This window comes from Dermacentor albipictus, chromosome 1 (genome assembly GCF_038994185.2).
Source record: "Dermacentor albipictus isolate Rhodes 1998 colony chromosome 1, USDA_Dalb.pri_finalv2, whole genome shotgun sequence".
In the NCBI taxonomy this organism is placed as follows: Eukaryota; Metazoa; Arthropoda; class Arachnida; order Ixodida; family Ixodidae; genus Dermacentor; species Dermacentor albipictus.
In genome coordinates, this window is record NC_091821.1 from 91,586,127 (window position 1) to 91,610,430 (window position 24,304).

A 24,304-nucleotide genomic window follows, 5' to 3' on the forward strand; every position below is an offset into this window, starting at 1 on the left:
CTTTTGGGCAGAGACTTGTTAAACTGCTGCTTGTTTACACGTTGTCGGATGCATGCTAGTATAATGATGAGGGCATGCTTACGTGTCAGCTGTCTGTAACGATCGAAGCGTTTACGCTACTTATTCGACTACTGCTCGTTCGCATGTTGTATTTTTAGTAATCGGGAGCGTTTGTCTTCGTTCACTGTGAATTAAATTTATCACGCGCCTTCGGCGATTAACCATGACGCTTAAACCTCGTCTGCCTTTGAGCTTTCTTTGCGTAACCGCGATCGCAAGAGTAATCATAAAACCGAGTAAGGCTCGAATAACGAAACTTTTGTAGATATCTCTACCTGATAGTAGTACCGGTCATACATGGTGGTCGGCCAACCGAGCTGCTTCAGTTTTCTTTCCTCTCACATTTATTATCATTTGGACCAGCGTATGTTCTGACATGTGTGCGCGACGTACTGTACAATATTACGAGATTGTTCCATCCCCATATTGTAATTGTATCCTTACTGAAGTTATAGTAAACGTTCGGATGATTTTTTTTTACGATTTTTTCTAATAATTGTTGTTATAAAAATTGAAGGGACAGTCCAGGAGAAATTCCGCTCATGCAGCGTACGTGCCCCGCGGGGGTTTTGGCTTGGTGAGCGCTGTTCATGTGCACCTGTGAAAGATTGCGTAAACTTAGCTCAGCCAGCTCTCGAAACGTGTTGTGGCTCGAAGCAGCAAGAAACGATCGCTCGGCTGCTTTCTTTTTTTTTTATTGCGATAAAGACTTGCCCTTAAGGCATAACTCTTGGTGCGTATATGTGTCTTATATGTGTGCTGTGAGGCCTGTGTTGTGTATGAATTGAAGCAGTGTTTTGTGGAATCTGTTGTCATGTATCCAGTGGTCATACCTGGTTGTCACACTGTAGCGGAGGCCGGCTTGCAGTAGGAGACGCGAGCGTTCCGATTTTAAACCAGTACATGTCTCGCTTCAGCACGCCAGCGTTTTCACTGTGAGTTGCCGCTGTCATCGAATGACATGTGTTCATGTTTGTCTTTGCGCACGATACCGAGGTCTGTAATTTAGCAAGTAAGCGAAGATTTAATATAATTTACAGGGGCGATAACCCGTACAGCTGCTTAATTTACTTATTATAGCAGTCTGGTAATTTTCTATCGCAATCACTCCTCCGCCTTTCGGGAGAAACTGCGCTATCATTACTGTTATCAGCTCGTTTGACAAAGCCATGCTGACGTTGTGACATTAGGATAATTCCTTTTATCTTTGCACAGGGTTGAAATTATCACTTCATTTCTGGTGACTGTTAGCTCAGCTGGTTTGTATAAAGCCACGAAGAAGCAAAGTTATTGTCAGAGGCGTCAGATTGCTGTTAACTGTGCAGCTTGTTAACATGCACATCGTGGATATTAATTTTTGGACATATTTCTAACACGTCTTTTTTGCATACCTTACAGCCAAGCTGTGTGCCTTCCATCAGCCTGATGTCACTTTGGATCGACATCCTTCGTCGTTTCTGCTCAGTACTGAAGCAAGCCCACAGAAATCTGCTTTCTTAGCGAGCTTTCTTAGCGAACTTTCTTAGCACCCCTTGTCTGAACAGCACATTTTTGTAACGTCGCGTGACAGGCAGGTGATTTGGGGGCAGCCCGAAAACATTTCACCAATAGCCGAGGACTAAATGGCGAAAAGACTTCGAATCAGAAATAACATGTTTTCTTTTGTTCGGTCCAGTCATGCATAATCAGTGTGCACACGTCATATCATATGGGGAGCTCTCGCGGTTTTCGTGATGTCACGTGACACACAGGCGAAGTGGGGCTGGTCCACAAAAGTTTTTGACCAATCACGGAGGGCTGATTGCAGAATTGCAACAGAAAAGTTCGGAATAGCTTTACGTTATAGCACACCTGTTTTCATAAAACAGCGGATAATCAACATCGCAGGAAATTGTGGCCACCACCTACTGTATTCATCGGCAAAGCATGCTCATGGACGTCCTGTTATCTTGCCCGCCGGCGTTATATAGGCTGTGGTTTCCCTCCGTGATCCCCTCTGTCTAGAGTGTTTCTTTGCTTCGACGGAGGGTGCCCTCCTGGAGACTGCAGCGCAATGTGTCCACGACGAACAGCAACAGCAATTGGAGAGCCCCCAGTCCCCGTTCCCAGCTAGTCGGCCATCAGTTCAGCCGGTATCCAGCCTTTCTCCTGGGCACGGACGTAGGTGCTGTATGCAGACGTGCCCAATTATGGCACATTTAATCTTCGCAGTGCTGATTCACGGCTTGTCGGAATTTAAAGCTGTCGTGTCCATGTTGCCTGTTTGCGTAAGAAGGAACTTCTCTTCCTTGATCCTAAAGAAAAAAGCGATGAAATTTGCCAACAGGGTGTCTACCAAGTTGACATTTCCAAATTCCCTGAGTTTTCCAGGTTTTGCTTGAGTGCCTTTGCGAAATTCCATGAGTAATGAAGGACCATATCGCCCGATGCTGTCAGTCTCTAGTAAACATATGAAAAATATTAAAAACAAACGACTTAATCCCATATGAATACTAAGGAGTAGTGTTTATGTTATTCAAAAAGAGAATAGAAGGTAGGGGTTAGTAAAATGCGCAGCAAATAAGATGTCTTCAAAACGAAAATTGCAAATCGAGCCGCACATTTTCAAATACGAATAAAAAGGAGATGCATACAGAAGCAAATATTTTCGAATATGAGCTATTTCTATCAACTGATAGCAAGCTCGGTGGTATGAGGCCCGAACTTTGTCACAATTGACATTCTCTCTCAACAGCTCCTAAATCAACCTCAACTATCCTGACATACTCTCAGCGTGTGCATAACGCCTCACTGTGTTTCACTGCGTTAAAGAGTTTCTTTTGGTTTGGATGAGAGACACCTGCATCTGGGCATCAGTAACACTTTCTTTTTTGAGCTCAAGCTTCTTCAAAACGGCGACAGCACACTTCCTTTCCCGTCCATTCCTCAATGTGTAGGTTCTTTCTGTTCCCGTCCTCCTTCCGCCTCGTTGGCCCCACGGTTCAGTTGAAGTATCTTGGTCAGTTCTACAGACAGAGTCCGATTTTGGAACTGCTTAGGGGCAGCGAAAACATCCAAAAAATCGGCCACTAGGAAAAAATAAATGCGTCTTTTACTGCCTTAACGGCTCAAACCACCACAGGCACATTCAAAAAAGCTCTGAAGGTCTGTCGGTACACGTATTAGGCATATCGGTGCTCGTATACTGTGACAGGAGATACCGGGTGCGCGCGTGTATAATTAAGGAATACATGCTGTGTTCTATGGCAATAGGCCCTTCCCACGCTTGTTAAGCTTCACTCAATACTTTTGCATATGCTTCACCAAGTAACACTTCTGTACAGAGGCAAAGCTTACTTTCGGAAACCGGCTTTATGCAACGCACCATGCTTGCCAAGCTTCTAAGCCAATCACGAGCACAAAGGCGGAGACGGTGCCATTGCTGGCAGCAGCGGATTCTTTCAATGAAAACACTGCACCCAACGGCAAGAAGCTTAATAGCGAACGTCGAAGCAGCTAGGTAGAGCGTTGTCGCAGTGGATGCTACAGCTGCCAGCGGGTCTGCGCGCGAGAGTGCCGGTTCGAGCGGGCGAAGTAATCAAAATGGCAGTGGTGGGGGCTTTGATTAATGCCCTTTCGGACCTGCAGTCATGGCAAGAAGTCTGGAAAATCGGACGGCGAAGGGTTCTTGCATCCGAAATTTCAGACGTTCTGATATATTGACTCTATGGGATACGTGGTGGTGCCGCGAAGCAATCCAAATTATCGGGCATCCGGAAAGTCGCTCATTGACTGTACACTGGCCACTCCTCCAACCGACGACATGGCGTCAAAGACGATTTATTATGATTCCTGTCTGTTACCCGAGCCAGCATTACCACGACTTTCGACCCTTTCAATAAAATTACCGATGATTTTGTTTGATAGAGGTACAAATTCACTGAGGTTTCCCAGAGTTCTTCGAGACTACTCAATATCCCTGAGAATTCCCGGTTTTCTCGGTTGGTGTACACCCTGGCCAACTTTTTTCTCAAATACCTGCCGGCAAACGTTCCCATAACATCATGCGCCCTCTGATGCCTAGTCCGTTCGGGCGAATGAAACGCGTTGCTGTTCGCTTTCAGAGCATTTGCGCGAATGGCATGACTCCTTGAAGTGGTCTAGCAATGTCTACTATTCTTAGAAAAAAATCATGCCAGTATGGTAGAAATGCGATTGTTCCCATTGTCTTCAGAAGGGCGTACGAAAGAGGAAGATGGCGACACCGCCTCTAATTCGCGACGCTCAATCCGCACAAGGCTATCAGCTGTGGATGGCTGAAGGAATGACTGATCGTCTCGGCGCGACGACGTAGCAGCGGTGTCGGGAAGCCGCACGAACTGTTGGGCGATGCGAAGGCTATTCGCGTCTTCGAAATGCCGGCGCTCTGATAATTTCGTTCACAGTCTAGCAATCTTTGAAAACGATTATGTTGAACACATAACTTGCGATACCTTTCAGGATGTGGCTACAAACCCTTTCACTGTTTACAAACATAGGCCCTGGACGGTTTACGGTTTTGCTCATTGACGTAGCCCGCTAAATTTAGCGAGCAAGAAAGGCTTTCGCTGCGATATTGACTAGCAAGAGTGCGTTAAAATCTTAGCCCGCAGATTTTCAACACTTTTCCTCTGTACACAAGAACAATTTTACAAGTGAATGTTGCCCTAAGTTACACGAAAATTTTTATCTATTTGTCTTGAGGTGTAATGAGCATGCCTTTTATCTGAAAACTTCGAAGTAGACTTTCCGCCACTAAAACAACTTAAAAACGCACTTTGTGTTCCTGCGTAGTAGACTGATAAGGCCCGTGACCGGAAGTTTGTTGGGGGCGCACTCTCGCTGTAGTTATCGCACGTGTGAAACCGTCTATGTACCACAATTTTCTTGTAATCATGTTGCATTGTCGAAGCGCTTGTACACGCATATCTACAGCGATCGCGTAGTACGCTTTCAGATCTTTTCACAAGTTCGGATGCGTCTTTCTACAAGTGTACATTCCCCTTGCAACTGTTATCAGCTTTCACTACGTTTCCGCGGCTGTGTAATTTCTTAGTGAAGTTAAGAGCGTGTTTGACTTTCAGCCAACATTGAATAGTACATCTTGACGGCTGACTTGCTAAGCTGAGTTACATAGTTGTAAACATTATACTTCAAATTTGTGAAATCTTGCATCATCTTCTACAAAGTTAACTACCCAAATAAAGCATTTACCTCCTGAAGTTACTGTACTTTAACTTTTTCTTTCAGATGCTACAATTTTTATCAAAACTGCTCCAGCGGTTGCTGAGGAAAACGATTTTTCCGCTCCCATATATTTAGATAGGAACTCCCGAGCTTCATCTTAAGTGGTTTTCCAGTTCTGACGATGCGCGCAAAGATAGCGACTTCGCAAAAGCAGCATTCATGTTAAGAACGATCTTGGCTACTTTGTTGTGTAAACAAGATGGCGCCTGAATGCTCAGTCTTGAAGCCGACGGAAAATGACTGCCTGCGAGCACGATAATGCAGTTGCACTTCAGTGTTATCATATATTTATAGTATTTTTCTCATATTTTAGTCAGCCAGTGTTACGTGGCAGACGCGCGTTCCAAATGAAGCACTGGGTATCAAAGTTTTCTTCATAGTTCTCCCAGTAGACTGTCTTCAATGATGGCCGGAATCGGAATACAACCTATGGTTGGCCAAGAAATGATGCGGTCGCAAAACATTCAGAGAACTAACAGCCAACACAAGCTCCATATCAAAACCTCGTTACAGAAAGCACTATACTCCATTCCATACATAGCAGTCAACTCTGTGGAAGCTACAGATACTTCTTGCAGTGGCATTGTTCGCACATGAATAAAGTTTGATTTTTTTTCGTTTTTTAACCGCAATTGGACGCAACTGTTGTTAATATAGGCTCAGTATTGAATGAAATCAGTTTTAATCCTTAGAAACAAACACATTGTAGTATACGGCTGCTAATGGGTTGGTTTAGATCATTTATTATTTTTGTTGCTCGTGTCGTTTTTTTTATTCGCACCCCGTCGCGAGGAGCCTCACATGATTGCTCGCGCGAGCGAACGCTGTTGGCGCGCAGCGAAGCATAGATGGCACGCGCGGAGTGATAACTTTTCTTGACCGAACTTCTTGCGTGGCTTCAACAGCGTTGATTGCTATGTATGGAACGGAGTATAGTCTCACCTGAAAAACATCTGCGTAAACATCTTAATAATGCCGCAGCTAAAGATGCGTGCGTGCGTGCGTGCGTGCGTGTGTGTGTGTGTGTGTGTGTGTGTGTGTGTGTGTGTGTGTGTGCGTGTGTGTGTGTGTGTGTGTGTGTGCGTGCGTGCGTGCGTGCGAAGACGACTAACGCTAGCCAATCATAATCACCAGTGCTAGGCGCCGGTTCGCCGCTCGTGCCAATAGACCTATTTAAAATTGGGGGATGGTGCTGGGTATTTTGAAAACGTCCACCCCAGAATTTAGATCCCGTCATGGCGCATTTCCACACGGGTCACCTCATCCATCAGTCGTGTGCTCCTGTGTGCTCCGCCAAAGGCACCCTGCTGTTTTCAGCGGCGCAGATGGCAACGCAGTGGAGGATTGGTTCTCGTCAACGACAAAATTGTGTCGATGCCGCAAAACTGAACGTGATTTTTATCGCGCGGGAGTCGCCAGCCACTGGTACAAGAACAATGAGAGGGATTTCCAGACGTGGTCAGCGTTTAAGGGCCGGATTCTGAAATCCTCCTAACCTTAGACCGTTTCCTTACCTTCCGCAAGGAGCCCTCCATGCTACCTAAACGTTAGGCGCCCTCGGAAGGCCACCGCGAATTCTAAAAGCTTCCTTTCGCCTTCCCTGCGGAAGGAGCGCCTCGCCAAAGGAAGTGTAACGTTAGAGGCTTCTGGTTTCGAGATTACCCACAAAAAATGCGAAATATTTGTAATGAGTTGCCGAGACAAAGTGCCGGGACTGTTAAAATTGCATTTCTACTTTTATACTGGGGCATAAATTACATTTCTTTGGTTAATAACGTAAAAATGGTTCGAAAATGATGCGCGTGGCAAGAAAGCAATCTCAGTCTAGCAACTATGGCAGCATCTGAGTTCGTTTGGTCAGGCGTCGCTTTTTTTCTTTCTTTGCGTGCGTTTTCTTTCGTGTGTGTGTGTATGTTTATTTGCCATGCCGGGCAAAACATATTTTAGGGAGGAAGAAAAAGTCTTGTTCACGGAACTTCTACAAAGGTACAGCAATGTGATTGAAAGCAAGAAAACTTCGTCGTAGTATTCCAGTGGATTCTGCCTGTCAGTCAGGCGCCGGGCTGGAGTCAAAGGTGGAGGCTTTTACACAGTCCCGTAAAGAAGTTCATTTGCTCGTCAAAGAAACCGTGCATAGCTTTCGAAGCTATCGTCTTCGGATAAACATTGCAAGGCCGTCATTCTCGCCGCTCGCTTTCCACAAGATCACAGTGAAAAAAAAGATATGGCACAAAACGCGGTCCGCGTAACCAAACTGGGCGTCAGTACACGGCGGCTGGCTACCGCGGCCTTGGCTGCGCACGGCACCTACCCTAGCCGAGCGTACCGCCTGCAAAGTCATGCGGAGAAGCATACGTTCAGGTAGAGGAGCACGGTTAGGACGCATGAAGGTAGCATGCCGGCTCCCTAAGCGCGGGGAAGCACTAAGGAGGCCCTAACTTAGTGCCCCTTAGTAAGGTACGTTCCAGAATTGACGGCAGGTCGCCTCACAGCGTGTGAGGCATCCTTAGTTAGGAAAGGAGCGTTTCAGAATCCGGGCCTAAGACCTCTCTTCTAGATGTGTTTGGCCGCCCTGCTGTTCACAAGCTGCGCGCAGAGCAGCGTTTGCGGGATCGAGCTCAGCAGCCAGGTGAATCATTTACGAGCTACATCGAAGACATTCTAGACTTGCGTAAGAGAATCGACGTGACCATGTCAAAGTCAGACAGAATCAAGAATATTAGGGAGGAAACAGAGGACGATAGAGAGAAAGCGAGAGAAGAAAGGCAGGGAGGTTAACGAGAAGAAACAGATGACGACGTTTTTAATATGCTGCTAATCCACGCATTGTGGCAGAAATAATTACTCTGTGTCACAGTTACGAGGAGCTAGGAAGGCAGCGGTCACTGACCCGCCGACCTTCTCATGACCTACGTCTGGCTGAAATGGCTGCCGTTTCCGATCAGTCAGCGCTGCTCGCAGAGATAAAAGCGTTCGTGCGCGAGGAGGTTGCCCGCCATCTCTTCTTAGTGCCCTTCAATCAGCCGCAGCACGCTCCGCCACGTGATTGAGCAAGAAATCGCCGAGGTCTTGCATCTGCACCACCAACAGGTCCCTGCAGTGGCGCTCCTCAGTTATGCTTAAGTCACTGTAGCTGCAGCTGCGCCCCTAAGTTCCACAAGTCGCTGTCTCGTTGTTCCGCCAGATGCCTCGTACACCGTGTCCTGTGATCTCGACTGGACCTGCCGTCAGAAACTTGTCGCGTACGTCCGTAGATCGGCCAATATACCTTCCCTTTGGCTACGCCTGTCACATCACCTGCCATTGCGACAACGCCCATATCGCGTATCTGTCTCAGAGCGTCACGTCATAAACGGGCAAGTCGACGACATGCTTCGCCGTCAAGTGGTTCGACCTTCATATAGTCCATGGACGTGTCCTGTTGTCCTCGTTACGAAGAAGGATGGCTCTGTTCGCTTCTGTGTAGATTACCGACACCTTAACAAAATCGCTCGCAAAGATGTCTATCCCCTACCGCCAATAGATGACGCCATTGACTGTTTGCAAGGAGCGGAATTCTTTTCTTCATTAGATTTGCGGTCAGGATATTGGCCGGTAAGTTGACCGGCCGAAGACAGCATTTGTTATGCAAGATGGCTTATAGGAATTTAACGTAATGCCTTTTGGACTCTGTAATGCTCTGACAACGTTTGAGCTCTCAGTCCGCAGCCAATAAACATATCTTCAATTATGCTATTTGTGCGCACTTATCAAACGCTCCTTGCCTAGTATACTGGGCTAAATAATCTGGCTGTCCTTAGAGACCAATTTCTTTTTATCTAGTTGCGTTGCCCTCAGTTCATGTCTCCCGTTTTCTGAACGAGGTCTCGCGATTCATAGCCATTCGCGCCGACGTGCAACAATCTTCCCGCGTTTTCATCGCTGTTGCTTCCTTTTTCTTTTTTGTGCAGAGCACGTGACAAGGAGAGCTCGAGAAAACAGGTCTTCGTTCTCTTTTTCGCGCCACTTGACACTACGTGCTTCTTCGTCGTCTTCTAAACTTTTGATTCCTTAAACTCTGCGATGGCAGGAATATTAATTTAAACTTCTGCTACTTCAGATTCACTGCTGCTGTAAGCATAATGGTTCACATTTAAATTCTTAGGATTCTTATTTTTTTGCAATATAACAGATGCTAGACTTGCATGTAACTTTAATTGTTGACAGACTTTCAAGTAGGGACAACAGCGTTGCTATACTTTTCTGCCCCAGCACTAATATTAGTTAAACGTTTCTGATGATCTTAGCAGGGCACTATTGTCAGATTTTCTTGAAGGAATTATTCTGAGTACATATTATTAATTCCAATATCAGCTCATTGCTCGCTCTTTTCCATGGTGGCCAGATTTTACTGCTGGCTACTCATGTTGCCAGAACTTTGTGTTGAATACATTTCTTACCTAAACAAAATTACGGTATATATATATACAGCGCCTTCCCTAACTAGATGCCAGGCAGTCGCTCTCCCATTGTTGGCGTTCCGCCGCGCAGTTGCGCGCTTTCAACGAGGGGTGCCGCCACGCTCTGACACTGTCTCGTGCGGCGTTTCAATGGGTCGGGAAGGACCGTTCCAATGGGCGGGGCGCAGCAGCGACTTCTCGTTCGGAATTTCGGACATTAAAATTTAAACACTTGCTGTGGCTGCTAGCTCATTGTCAAATGTAGATGTTAAAAATATTTCTCATAAGTGCCAAGTAAATCATAAAGAGCTTGCAGTACCGGCGCGGCACCAAGCAGGAAGAAGAGCGATCGGTCTGATTCGATAAACATGCAAAATTGAAGGACGCCGCGTAGTAGAGACGCAAGTACGCGTATAAACTGTGTTTATTTCACCCTTACCGTGGGCAAGTAAAATGATTACGCATTGTCTACTTCCTCATGAAGCAAAACATCGTGGCTTCAAAAAGTTGGCCATCTATAGCTTCAACACTTTGCGGGACAATTGTTTCCGCTAAAGAAGCTTTGTCGCCCTGTTTCTGTACGTCACTCCAACGGCATAGTTCGTGAAAATGGGCTTCATAAACTTCTTTGCGATGAGACGCAGGACCATCTTGCTTTGCTTTTCGTCGCACTTTTCGCAACGGAGCACAGGAAGTTCCATGAGAGCCCGGACGCTTCTTTCAACGAAGAATTCTAACGGCTTAGCAGTAGAACTTATGTTGGTGAGCACGGTATCAGCAAATCTCGGAAGCCCTCTGAGAACATTTACCAGCTCCTGGCTCGGCTAGTAAAGTCCTCCTCGGTCCTGGTGAGTGATGAGACTGTGTAGGCCGGGGATTGTTGCTTTTAGCGCCTGCAGGAGCGAAATGCGAGTTCCGGGATTCACTCACTTGCTGCGCGAACGATGGACCCTCCTATTAAAGTTACACTGACCACGTCCGGGTTTGAAACGAGCGGCATTGTGCTGACGCATTCGTCCTACAGTTTCTCCTCTGCTACATTGAGAAGGTTCGCCATCGCTTCATTGAGCGGGTGGTAGTGCTGGTTAGTTGGAATTAGCTTTTGGCTGAGAAAGAGGATGAACTCTGCACGTTGCTATCACTTGAAGCAGCAACAATTCCAGTCTTGAGCATCTTCTCCAGCCCGTATATATCAGCCCGTCATTTTTGGTGTCGATTTTTCGATGGACTGCCACGATCGACGTTCGTTCGTTGCAGCACAGATCTTCCGGTCTAATTGTCAGAGTTGGTGTGTATCGTCATGTTCACTTCTGCAGACATTCATGGCGTACAACGCGGGGGGCGTATGCATACATTGTGCACTGTGCCGAGTTTACAAGAGAGAATCCACCACGGTCTGACTGCTTCAGAGCAGCATTTCTATATGCATAAGGATATGTCGCGGTCCCACACCTGCTATTCATGGCTGATTGAAACATAGAGGCAAGAACATTAGTTCTTATTTGCGTTTTTTTTAAATAGCGGCTAAGTGCAAATTTGTCATGATTTCGGGCATGTCCTTGTATGATGTGGGGTGCAAAACTTGCCGTAATAGTAAATTTATTGGAAAGCGAGAGCCTTTCACGCGAGCAGTAGCGTTGATCGAAATAGAGAGCAGTCAGCCTCGTGCTTTTCTAACAAGTGTTAACACCGGGCTGTTAAATTGCTCTGGATTGTTCAGTTTATTTTGCTGACGTACAAAGTTCCCACTATTTCTGTTGTCTCTGTGCCGCAGCCATTTCGCCTGGGGCAAGGGTGTTGAGCTGGAAGTTGCCACTCTGCATTTTTCACCATGCTTCTTCTCATGATTTAGAACTCTGCGCATCAATGTGATGTGTAGTTGCCACGTATGCCGCTAATAGTATACCATTGCATATAAAGTGAAAATTCATAATTTTGTTAGCTAGTTGTCGACTGACAGTAACCTACATCTCCGAAGCGCTGCATGCGATGTTGCAACCACACGTGCTACTTAATGTGCAACCTCAATTGCACTTTGAATTAGGATATCTGTGTAGTGTAGCTCCGCATATTTCACATTTTGTTCTTTTAAAGAGAGAAAGTGTGACTGTTCAATGAACATGAATATACTCTGCCCGTCGCAGTTCTTCATATCCAGCTGCAACCCGTATATGTCCGCAGTGAGAGCTCACGTGTGATAAGACCACGTAGAACGTCATTGTTGTCAAAGTTTCCATCGCCATTGGGTTGGGAATTAAGCGTAACTACGTCTTTCTGGCTCATTTTTGTTGAGGTATTAAAAGGGTTTATCGAAAGCATTGTCAGTTGTGTTTGAATTCTTAAACTTCATTTTTATGAAGGTCATTATGGAATAAAATCAGTTGCTGCTATTTGTCTTACCTAAATGCGTTTTGCACATTGTTGTTTTGTTTTAACAAGTCACATTTGAAAGCGAATAAATGTTTGAAAGTAGGGTTGATGAAAATGAAGAAAAATTGAAAAAGCTCCTTCTGATCTCATCAAAAAATAGTGAAATTTTCTTAGACTTCATACGCCGCTTTAGAAGCTTGCTTGCGACCCAGGCTTGCAATGCATGCTCTCATTACTGCGGTGATTCGACCATATATCCCATATCGCCTACTTCTGAAAACCTCCAAACCGCAACTTTTTAAGAGCAGCCAGTAGGAGAAATGCCAGAAGAAGTGCAATCAGTGTTAAAGCAGTGAAAAAGCAAGCCATCTTTGTTACCACATTTAGTATAAAATAAACAAGTTTTAATCTCTAAAGTGTTATACTTTGGGTATTAAGACATTGTTTCGTTTTGCAGATAGCGAAATGACTTTGTAAGCCCATGCATTGTCTGGGGAAAACAAGGCTTCTTATCTGCGGCTGTGAGCAGGAATGCACTGATATCAGTGATGACAAATCCCTAGAAAAGGCACTAGTGATGTGCCTATGCGTTTACTGTAGGCGATATGTAACATATCCCGCGGCATATGGCCGATTTTCGTGCAACCAACTTAAAGCCAAGAACAAGAAAAGAAATATCATGGGCGCGAACAAGATTAAAGGATTTGCTCACTGCGTTGCGCATTTAAATCGAACTCATATAAACACTTACGCTTTCTCAGCGATCTCAAAACGCTTCCACTTTCTATGTTTTCTTTCTAAGTCTCAATGTTTCATTGTATCATATTTTCTGGGAATGAATATCATGAATAAAATGTTTCTCTCAGGAAGAAATATATTTCTCATGCTTTCTTCGCTGCCTAGAATATTCGTCTTTCTTAGAGAAAAAGGTCAGTGAAAAAAAATTGATCACGTATTTTGGGCCAACAGTTGGAGAAACAGTGCAATAGCGTGATGATTTTAATGCAGGAAATTTCGCCCTGACGTTTCTACCCACACAAGGCTTGCTATCTTCGAACGCGCGGCGCCGCAGAGCACGGTTGAAAGGGCACTTGCCGTTTTGTGCAAGAAGATATCAAGGGGCTTGTTTACGGTTTACGTGCCTTGGCGTTGTTTAAGTGTGCCAAGGCTTTGCAAAGCACCTTATTAGTGCATTAATTTCAGTGTCACCAGCGGGAGCATCTTTCGCAATTTCTCTGCAGCATACTAAGCTTCTACTTCGCCGACATGCTGCCACTGTCATAGCGTCTTGGTTCGTTACAGTCTGCTCCGTCGAAGCAGAAGTTCAAGAAGAGGACTGCGAAGAGCTTGGTGAGCAAAGCTCGCTTCTGAGAAGCGACCCAAGCTCCCAAGACTACAAGGGCCGGTGCTTCTTCGTTGCTTCACGAGTATGCATAAAAGGGGCGAGTGGGGATGGAGCATGCTCCTCACTTCATCCCCTTGCCCCCTCGGGAACCCTCTCTAAGCGTGGAGATTCGTCACGCCATAATAAGCGTGGGAACAGGGGTCCTTATCACGTGTGCTAAGCGTGAGGAGGGGTTGCTGACCACTTCTAGCAGGCTTGATCGGTAAGCGTGGAGAAATAGCACGCATATATTAAGCGTGTAAAAAAACTTAGGATGCACGCTTGGACAAGCGCGGATTTTTTCAGAGTGTATCCTTATAATAAGAGCCTATCCGCTTGAATACATTTCATCTGAGTTCCCCCTTTGCAAGCTGATACCGACCTGAAGGTGATTCGTATCATGGGCGCTTGGCATATGTCAAACCATCAAAAAAAAAAAGGGTTATTCCAAATCTTTCATTTCAAGAAGGCGTGTTACCCTCCTGCCCTTCACTCCGCTTCGCAAATACGCACAAGACGGAAATGCTGCGTGAAGAGCATCGCTAGTCTAAACTCACGAGCTACCGTAACTCACCTCGCCTATGTCGTTGTCATTTGAGCTTAGATAAGAAATGTATATTTAAAAAAATGGCCAGGCTTAGCTTGGTTAAGCCAAGGATGCGTTGCATATTGCACGAGTTTGGGCCCATCTTTTCCTCCGGCTGTCGTGACGTCACGTCACGTGGTTGCGCTAAAGGTCAATGGTGGCTGCCCGGCCACGCCCAAGGGCTGAGTGATTGCAATATGCAACGCATAAAAATAGAAGGAACCTAATAACAGACATAGCAAACTTAAAAGAGAATAGACCCACATATGAGACGCGCAGCAATGAACAATGGCTCATACCCTCAATGGTGGCTGCCCGGCCGCGCCCAAGGGCTGAACTGAGTGATTGCAATATGCAACGCATAATAGACGCATCACGAATCCGAAAAGAGCTGCCTGTAACCAGCCTAACTAGGTTTTTTCATTTCGTGCTTCGTCCTAGCGACTAATAGTAGCTCACGGAGCAGAACGCTGAGTGTGGAAGTGGCATAGAAGAAGCTCTATACTGTCTCGTCACCTACCGAAAATTCCACGCCTCGCTGCTGCTCATTCCTGTGTTTGTGTGTGTGGGTGTGGGTTGGTGTGTGCGTGCGCGCGCGCGCGCGCAGGGTGTTTTATGTAACTTAACATGTCAATGAGAAAATTGTATAGTGACATGAGAAACTCCCGACACAGCTTTCTGTTCCTCAATGCGTGCCACATAAAAGTATTTTTCCGAGCGTGAAAGAAGCCCGCGAATACAGGCAAAGTGCCTCGAGTGGCCAGTCGCGCGGCAATTTTGCGTGCATTTGCGGGCTACTCTCACGCTCGGAAAAACACTTTTATGTAGCACGTGTTGAGCAACAAAAAGTTGTATCGGAAGTCTTTCACGTTGCTCAACGATTCTCCCATCGACACCTTTAATATAATCATAATATTTGAAACGTCGGACAATTAATTGATATTAATTAGGCTGAGTGAAAAAAAAATCATTTCAGTATCACCCAGTGACGTCCAACAAGATTACCTTGGTTCTATCCAGCTACATTGCGTTCCCATGCTTTTAAACTCTGGCTGAAGTTAGCTGGGACACCTGGCAAAGAAAACGCGTGTGAATGAGAGAGAGTTTTTCAAGAAGTGCATCAACTTTTCAAATAAAACGTTGGGGCAGCCATACTTAAGATGCACGCTTAAGTTACTATATATATATATATATATATATATATATATATATACACGTGAAGGGCGTTTCACGTAACTGAAACCAAAGACGTATCTACTGGGTGGACAGGGGGCGCCAACCAGTACCGTGAATGAGGCTCATCCCCTCCCCCGCTCACTGAAGGGGGGGAGGGGCCAAGTCACGTATTTTTAACTATACGTGTATCTACGTGGTGGGCAGGGGTCACTGTCCCCCTGCCCACTCGTAGATACGTCTATGGTTCAAGTAACGTGAAAGAACACCCTGTATATATGCAATGGTGATCAAGAGATCAGTAAAACAATATATATGTGCAAAAGACACACACATGCACATGTTCGTGTGTTTTTCACGTATACTTCAAAATCATTATTGCTCAAGAAGACTCAAGGTTATTCAACAATAAGATAACAGCATTTAGTCAACAACTTTATTGTTCTGAACACTGAACAGTAGCTCAATAATACTCAATATAATTCCACAATATATCAACAAAATTTAGTCAACAACTTTATTGTTGGAAATTACTCAATAATGGCTCAGTGAATGATACTCAATACTATTCAACAATATATCAACAAAATTTAGTCAACGACTTTTTTGTAGTGAACTACCCAAGAACTTTATTGTTGAATTATAGCTACGTGGTTTTAATAATTATTGCGGTATTGTTGAAAGGCTGTTGCGTGAAAAATCCAGCTACAATATGCCAACAAAATCTCAACAGTCATTTTCATAAAGGATGGCATCTTCACACGGCGTTAAATAAGCTGTAGCCGCCGTGCGTCTGAAACTATGATAACATAATACACCTGATAAGCTCAGTCCATTTTTTTTCCAGATCGCTGACGTGGACAACGCGCAGGGTGGGGGAGGATTCAGTCTTTTTTTTAAATCCTTGCGTTTTTTTGTCCAGACAACGCGCCATTTCTTTTCTTTCTTCATAGCAGAAGTTATTACTAGCAGTTTTTTTTCAGTTCTGGGCAAAAGTGTTCGTTTACCAAAACGGATGACGCTGGTGTAAGACCAATGTCAGTGGTAGAAAGGCGTACTTCCCTTGCTTTTGCGAGCACTTCATCACGTTTAGCACGGCTGAAAAGCTGGAAGACAATGTTACACTCGTTTGCCTTTCTTTTTGGCACCCTGGGACAGACTTCGATGTCATCTTTAGCGATTTGTTTATTTATAGCTATTCCTATCTTTTCTAGGATTTCAGCAACGTTTTCAGCATGCCTTTAATTTCAAGATTCTTGTTTCTCGTGTATTGCTCAAGCTGCAATAGCTTCTGCTCACTTTCCTGCACTCGTTTCTTAAGAGTATCGCATTGAGATATGAGAGAGGCATTCTCAGCGCGAATATCTTCATTTTCATTTCGTATGGCCTTCAGCTCAGTTGCCATTTCATCAAATTTTTCAGAAAAAAATTCTATGCTCTTCTTTAGGTCTCTGTGTTCCGCTCTAAACTCTCTCTCTAGAGAAGCTCGCATTTCTTTTAGGTCCTGCCGTACGTCTTTGAGAGCTTTAGCAAGCTCATAATTCATATCGAACAATGCAAGGAAAGGAAACACTCCTCGGCAGCAGCAGCGGGAGCAGCAGTTTAGGCAGTAATGAAGGAAAACATTCCAAATTAGTTTCCAACCTGCGAGACGATGAAATCCCAAGGCTTCGTTGAATGCTACAGTTGCAGCTGCTGCTGCCGAAGTGAAGATGCCCGGTACAAGCTTGCTCTTTTAAACCACGTCGCTCCTGGCGGTAGGCAATGGGCAAGTGATGTACACCATGACGTCATGAAGGCGACGATCAGTGGTATACCGGGAGATAGCGGCAGTCGAAGAAACGGTCAGCGATGAAGGGTGGCTGGCGGGTAATCTGCAAGACGATGAAATGCCAAGGCTTGGGTGCAAGCTACAGTTGCCGCACCTGCTGCCGAAGTAGCACATATCATGGCACATCAATGCCAGCCTCGTCTTCGTCAATATCACCGAGCAGTGCGTTACCGATTTTGATGCTCAGATTGGGCAGGATGCAGCAGACAAGCATAAACTTATTTAACTAAGGCACATTGCGCAGCTCAAGATACATCAACTAACGGGAGCGTTTTCAAGGATACCAAAAGAGTTTTCGATCGGTACACAAGTTGCTGAGAATTTAGCGTTTTCTCTGAAATTCTTGGCGTGAGACTTCTGGGAATTCTTCGCGTGAAATTTCGCATGAAATCTCTGTTTTTGACAGTCTTCCAAAACCTCTGTAAGGGGTCAGCAGCTACTGTCTTACAGAATACGCTGCATCGCCTAAAATATGATATTTCACTTCTTGACATAACCCTGAGACATTTTAAGCAGTCTAGTGGCATGTGTCTTGCTCGCGCTTTCAACGAGAACATCGGTGAAGTGTCCCTTGTTATCACACGCAACCTGCAATGTAATTCAGATAAACTGGTGCCGATTGCTGTAGGTGGAGACGATCTTATTTTCGCGACACTAGATGCAGATCTAGCACCAATCAATGCACCTCTAATGGCACGCCAGACACAAGCAGGTAATAGAATCATCCATACCATTTCGTTAATCTATTCGCAAGCATTAAAATAAGTATAGTGAGCATACTTTCTTAAAATCTGTGATAGCTTCTCCATGCCATCGGGAAATGTCAGGACAGTTGGACCTAGGGTCAGTGATGGCTGAATGGCGGATTACCGCGGTATTCTGTCCCTCTGTGAAGTATCCTGTACACAGTACTCTCAGCCAAGTTGAAACTGTCGGCTACATCCCATATACGTGTTTTGCTGGCTGCGTGCCTGCGCAGTAAGGCGATCGGGCGGCTTATTCGGCAGTGCGTGTGGACGAAAACTGTAGGAAGACAACACAAGCGTTCCACTTGTTTCTTGAGTGTAGAAACGAACCATCGTCGCTCGAAACAAAGGCCATTGTTAGCGTTTTTCCTCTTTATAGAGGCAGCTTGAACCACATGACTCTTCATATTGCACATCACAGCGCAGCGCAAACCAAATGACAAATCGCACACGGACTGCGCAAACAACTGCGCCTATTTGGTCACATCACTTCTCCTGCGAACGCTTGCTTTGTCGGGCATGCAAAAGTGTACATGCGGAAACCAAGAGAGACATGTATAGTGCACACTTTCGCACATCAATAAAAAAAAAAGTCGCAGCAACTGCAATACGCAGACGCACCATATAAAGCACACAATGTGCGTCTTCGCAGATTTCGCAGGCATGCCACCGTGATTGTTTGTCGGGCACATCGTAGACGCAGCATAGCCCACTATCAGCTCAGTGGCAATACCTCGAAACAGCCTGAAGTACCTTCGGAACTGCATTTCGTCTACAATAGTAACGGCTGTTAACATGCGAACTTCCGAAAAGGAGCCGTTATTACATCTTCATCTGAGTACTAGCGAACGACGTCGTCGCCGAAAGGTGCAACTTTCATCCTCTTGGCCGGCGGACGGAACATTATGTCGAAAGCTTGCTTAAATACAATAGCTTCCAAAGCTTCTTCGTCGCTCGAGTCCTCGCTGGTCAATTCAGAGCTTGAGCAAGATGGATCATCGATCTCCTCAAGCAGTTAAAGCACAAGTTTAGGATGCGAAGCACCTCTCATCGCTTCCGAGAGGCCGCGATTCGCATCTACAGGCGCGCGCGTCATAGCAGTACGTTGGCTGTGAGTGGCGTGACGTCACGCGACTTCCGATTGACTGTGTCAGTTTTCGCGGAGTAGAGAGTGGTGCTGAGCGGAGGGGGATCTGGCAGCGGAGCTTCTCCCAATCCTGCAATTAAAAGTACGAAAGACACTCTCAATCTCCCAATGGAATAGACTTGTTCCACGAGGAGCATAACACTACTGTCGGAAGTGCTCTGAATCTGCCATTGGAATTCACCATATGATTTCACTTTGGCATTATCAGAAAGCACCACGGTTCTGTTACAGCATATTCTGCACGTTCTGCTAGGCGCTGCAGTAAGCGGCCGCCTATACGAGCAATAAGTAATACTCTCGACTCTGGTATTAAGACGTGTCCACTAGGAAATTTAAGTGAGAAGAAGTCAGCAGCTAGCCAGAATAGTCATGCATACCCCGAGTTCCACGTGTATTTTGACAGAAATGTCGCCCCATGGGTCTACAATGTGGCTACTGAATTAGGGACAGCTGTGTGTAGTCTGGGGCTCCCGGTCCTTGTAGCCTACGTATGAAGTTGGAGCGTTGTAGGGAGCGTTCAAGAACATGTTATTAAAACCTTTATTAATTTCGTTAATAAATGCTCGTGCAAGGCGTCCCATGTGGTCAAAATTGACCCGGAGTCCCTCAATCCGGCATGCCTCATATAAGTATTTATTGAGGTTTTGGCACAGAAAGCACCAGGATTTAATTTTAAATGTGTTCCCGTTTCTGACGATGCGCGCAAACATGACGGCTTCGCGAAGGCAGCATTGAAGTTAAGAGCGATATAGGCTACTTTCTTGTGCAAACGAGATGGCGCCTGAACACCCGGCCTTGAAGCCGACAGGAAGTGACTGTCTGGGTGCACGAAAACGAAGTTACACTTTCAGTGTTAAAATATAATTATATTATTCTTTAACGCATTTACGCGGCAACATTCCTACGAGTAGTCGACGAGTTGTATAGCAACAATCGTCGGTATGCTTGCTCATACACTAAGTTTTTTTTTTAATCTCTGGGCCGCCTATGCTAGCCCGCCCAAGCTAGGCAAAAGGCGCTTCTGTTGCGAGTGTCTGCTGCAGCAGGTAATGCGCGAGAGCCCAGCCAAGATTTGGCCACAGCACTTGAAGTCCTACCGGGGCGTGTGAACCTATCTTGAGCAGTCGAGCTATCATAACTACAGCCGTACTTACGCAACCTATGATAACGTAAAGAAGTGCAGCACCGGCCCTGCACCAAACGCGAAACTGCCTGAGAACTTTCTAAATATAATTCCCCGATTATTTTCTTCTCCTTCTGACTCTTCTTTACATTAGTATAACGTCTTTTATTATACTCATTTTTACGCTTTTTGTTCGATCATTAGCCCACCTCTCCGCTGGCCTTCAGCCACCGGCGAGAGAGTTACGGTGCGGCCCCCACATGTTTCGTCTCTGTTGTAGAACCCTAAAAATATTTTTAAAATCACATTTCACGCGTGCACTGTCTTTGTCTACTGGCCACGTTGACCAGCATGCCGAGCTGTGAAACCTGATCTTGTGTGACCCGCAGTAAATATTTCTTGCCTTGTTTGATGTAAAGCATAATTTGGTCATTTTTATGAAGTACGCACAGTACTGCACGGATAGAAAGCCGGCGTTGCTCAGACGCCGTGACAGCTTTGCCTATACGCGTGTGACACTTATTTGCCTAGCTAGTCCTTGTGCGCGCGCGCGCGAGTGGGAAGATATTCAGCAGTGACTATATCACGCGTGCGTGATGAATTCACCACTGTTGCGAATAGGACCTTTGAAACTGCGCCATCGAATCTCCCCAGTAAAATGTGCACTAAACGAATTCGCCGGGTACGGGTCCTCACTGGTACTGCCTTTAAATCACCGCCAAGCCTCAGTCAAGGTACGAGGACAGGTGTTTAAACACTACGAAATAGCTAAAAGACGCAACCACTTCTAGTACTGAATAGTAGGGCACAAAACAAAATTAGCACAGGCATAAATATCAAGTTATGTATATTGAGACCATCGCACAGCCCTATAAACTTTCACAAAAGACTCCACGTCTTTCTCTAATGCGGGCTTTATTGCAAGCCCTCTATAGTGCGCAAATTAAGAAAGGCAGAAAGAATGCTCAAGTGAGAAGTCAGTGAATGCAAACCATATGTTACTTGAGCAAGTCGGCCCTGCTTGTCAACTCCAGGTATATTGTCCCTATTGTTACTCCCCGATTCAGAAGTCGTGCTTCGGGCAGCTCACCTCGTCTGTAGACATTTCGCCCCCTGCGGCGGTGTTTTCAACATTACTTCATATGAACGTTCGTGCGATGGTGCACGCAGGTCAGATGTGCATGACGTTGATCTGCTCCTTTATTTGGCAATGCGTTAAATTGCAGCCTGTTTCCTTGGGCACCCTCGGCAATAAGTTGCTACGAACAGTGACGTCGTAGCAGTGCAGCCGCATCAGGCTTCCAGGAGCTGAGCGCTCGCGACTGAACGCACGCGCTTGTGCAGTTGCGTGTGTTTGTTCGTTTTGGAGCTGAAATACGCAGACGATGTTGTGCAGTGGGCCCTGAGGTGATGAGCAATCAGATCCTACCAAAACTGCCCAAGCACCGAAGACGGAAGGTTCTCAAATTCTTCAGCGAAGCGCAGATATATCAGAGCTGTGGAAAATGGCTTATGTAGATCGCGTTCTAAAACCGATGCAACATACTGCTGATTTAGCATTGTATCGCCCAATCCTAACGTATGTATAGTTGCGTGGTAAACGTTATGGAAAACTTATTATATACACCAAGTTCATTTGGCTTGTGCACCAGAAAAGCAAGCTTTCAGTATGTATGACTGGATTTACAAAGTGACTGGATGCTCAGGACAGAATACTGTATCTCATAAGTCAGATTGAACAGCATAGCGAAGATCACCTCTCAACCCTTGCTGTTCCATAGAGATTTATAAGAGCAGGGTGTCTACCAACCGGAAAAACCGGGAATTCTCAGAGAGTTTGAATAATCTGCAAATACTCAGGGAAAACTGAGGGAAGTTGTGCTTCCATCAGGGAAAATTAGCTGTAACTTTATTGAAAGGGAACGAAAGTCGTGGTAACACTGGCTCGAGTAACACAGAGGAAACCTAAAGAATTTTCTTGGACGCCGTGTCGCCGGTGGGAGGAGCTGCCAGTCAACGACTGACCTTCCGGACGCCCGAAAAGTGGGACAGCTTCGCGGCACCACCATGTGTCCCATAGAGTAAATGTATAAGAACGTCTAAAATTTCGGACGCAAGAACCCTTCGCCGTCCGAGTTTCCTGGCTTTTGCCCTGACCGCAGGTCCGAAACGACATTATTTAAAACCACCACTGCCGCCATTTTCATTACTTCGCAGCCTCGAACTGGCGTTCTCGCACGCAGATCCGCTGGCAGCCGTAGCCGCCGCCGCGGTAAACGTAGGCCTAGCTGTATCGAAGTTCGCTATTAAGTTTCTTGCGTTTCGGTGCCGTGTTTTTTATTGAAAGAATTCGCCGCTGTCAGCAATGGCACCTACTCCACTTTTGTGGTCCTCGTGACTGGCTTCGATGCTCAGAACGCACAACCCGTTGCATAATGCCGACTTTTGAAAGTCAGCTTCTCCTCAGTGTAGCAGTATTACGCGGTGAAACATGCGCGAGATTATTGCTGTAAAGCATAACAAGCGTGGAAAGGGGCAATTGTCACTGGACAGGGTATGGTTGGTTAATTATACACGCATGCACCCGACATCTCCTGTCACAGTACGAGCATAGGTATGCCTAATAAGTGTACTAACAGTACTTCAGAGCTTTTTTATGATGTGCCTGTGGCAATTTGAGCCCTTAAGGGCAGTAAAAGACATGCATTTGTTTTTGCGAACTGCCCGATTTTCAGCCGTTTCCGCAGCCCCTAGGGAGTCCGAAAAATTGGACGTTGACTGTACAACTGAGCAAGAGGATGTTTCAAATGGTTTGTGAGGCGAACGCGCGTTGAACGGAGGACAAGAACAGATAGGACCTACGCATTGAAGAATGAAGGGGAAAGGAAGCGTGCCGCCGCATCTTTGAAGGCAGCTTGAGTTCAAATAGTTGACGGCCGCCGAGATGCAGGCGGCCCTCATCCAAACCAATATAAACTCTTTAATGCAGTGAAACGCAACACTGAGGCGCTGTGCATGGGCTTGAAGTATGTCAGGACAGGTGAGGTTGACTTACCAGCTGTTGAGAGAGAATATCACTTATGACGAAGTTCGGGCGTCATACTCATGAGCTTGATATTAATTGATAGGAATAGCTCATATTCAGGAAGCTCTTCTGTATGCATCTCGTTATTATTCGTATTTGAAAATGTTCGACTCGATTTGCTATGGGTTTTACCATTTTTTTTCGAAGATAGTTTATTCGGTGTGCCTTTTACTAAACCCTCTCTTCTGTTTTTATTTTGAATAGTAGAAGCACTACTCCTTACTGTTCAAACTGGATTAAGTCGTTTTTTTATTTTATAACATGCTTAGTAGAGGGTGACAGCAACAGACAACATGTGTGTCAGCCCCTATTCACATAAATTAAAGTTGTGTTACTTAGGTAGTTTTGCAAAGGCACTCAGGGAAAATTTGGAAGACTTAGGGAATTTGGAAATGTCAAATTGGTAGACACCCTTCTGAGTATTACAAAGACCTCTAATGAAACAACTGCAAAATCTGTGCATAACTCGTGAGGTATGGCATTATTCATGCTTGCCTTTGTGACCGTGTTATTCGTGTTCATTTTGGGCGCACTCTTACCGAAAATAGATGTATTTCTCATGGTGTTTCGCCGGTGAATCTCTTACTTCTCCTGCTCTGCAACGATGATTTGGCAGTTGGTTGCTGCAACACGCAACTCAGAATGTCACTATTACAATGTCGCAATGTAAGGATTTCGTACGCTTGGTTTCATTCGTTTACCAGCTACCGCTCACGACCGGTCGATTTCAGTGAAAACGTGACTGGACTACCGCTCGGACTAGTGACGAAGTGCGAAAAGGAATACAGCATAGGTTTATAATCGTTGCATTATTGTGGTCCTGTATTTGGGTGTCGGGATAGAGTCATAAATATATTGAACGTATTGCTCAAGGAGCAAGATTTTTGATCTAGACCCTGTTATTTATACTTAATATTCATTACCAGCACAGAAGCCGTATTTGATGCATTTCCCTGATCCAAGACGAAATGTTACGAGGCTGTATCTGAACTTCAGAGGTAATCCAATTCCACGTGCTTCCAGTGTTTGCTTCCTGACCTTCCCCTTGGACAGCAAACCCCGGCGACAAGCAGTACACTATGCATCGAAGACACT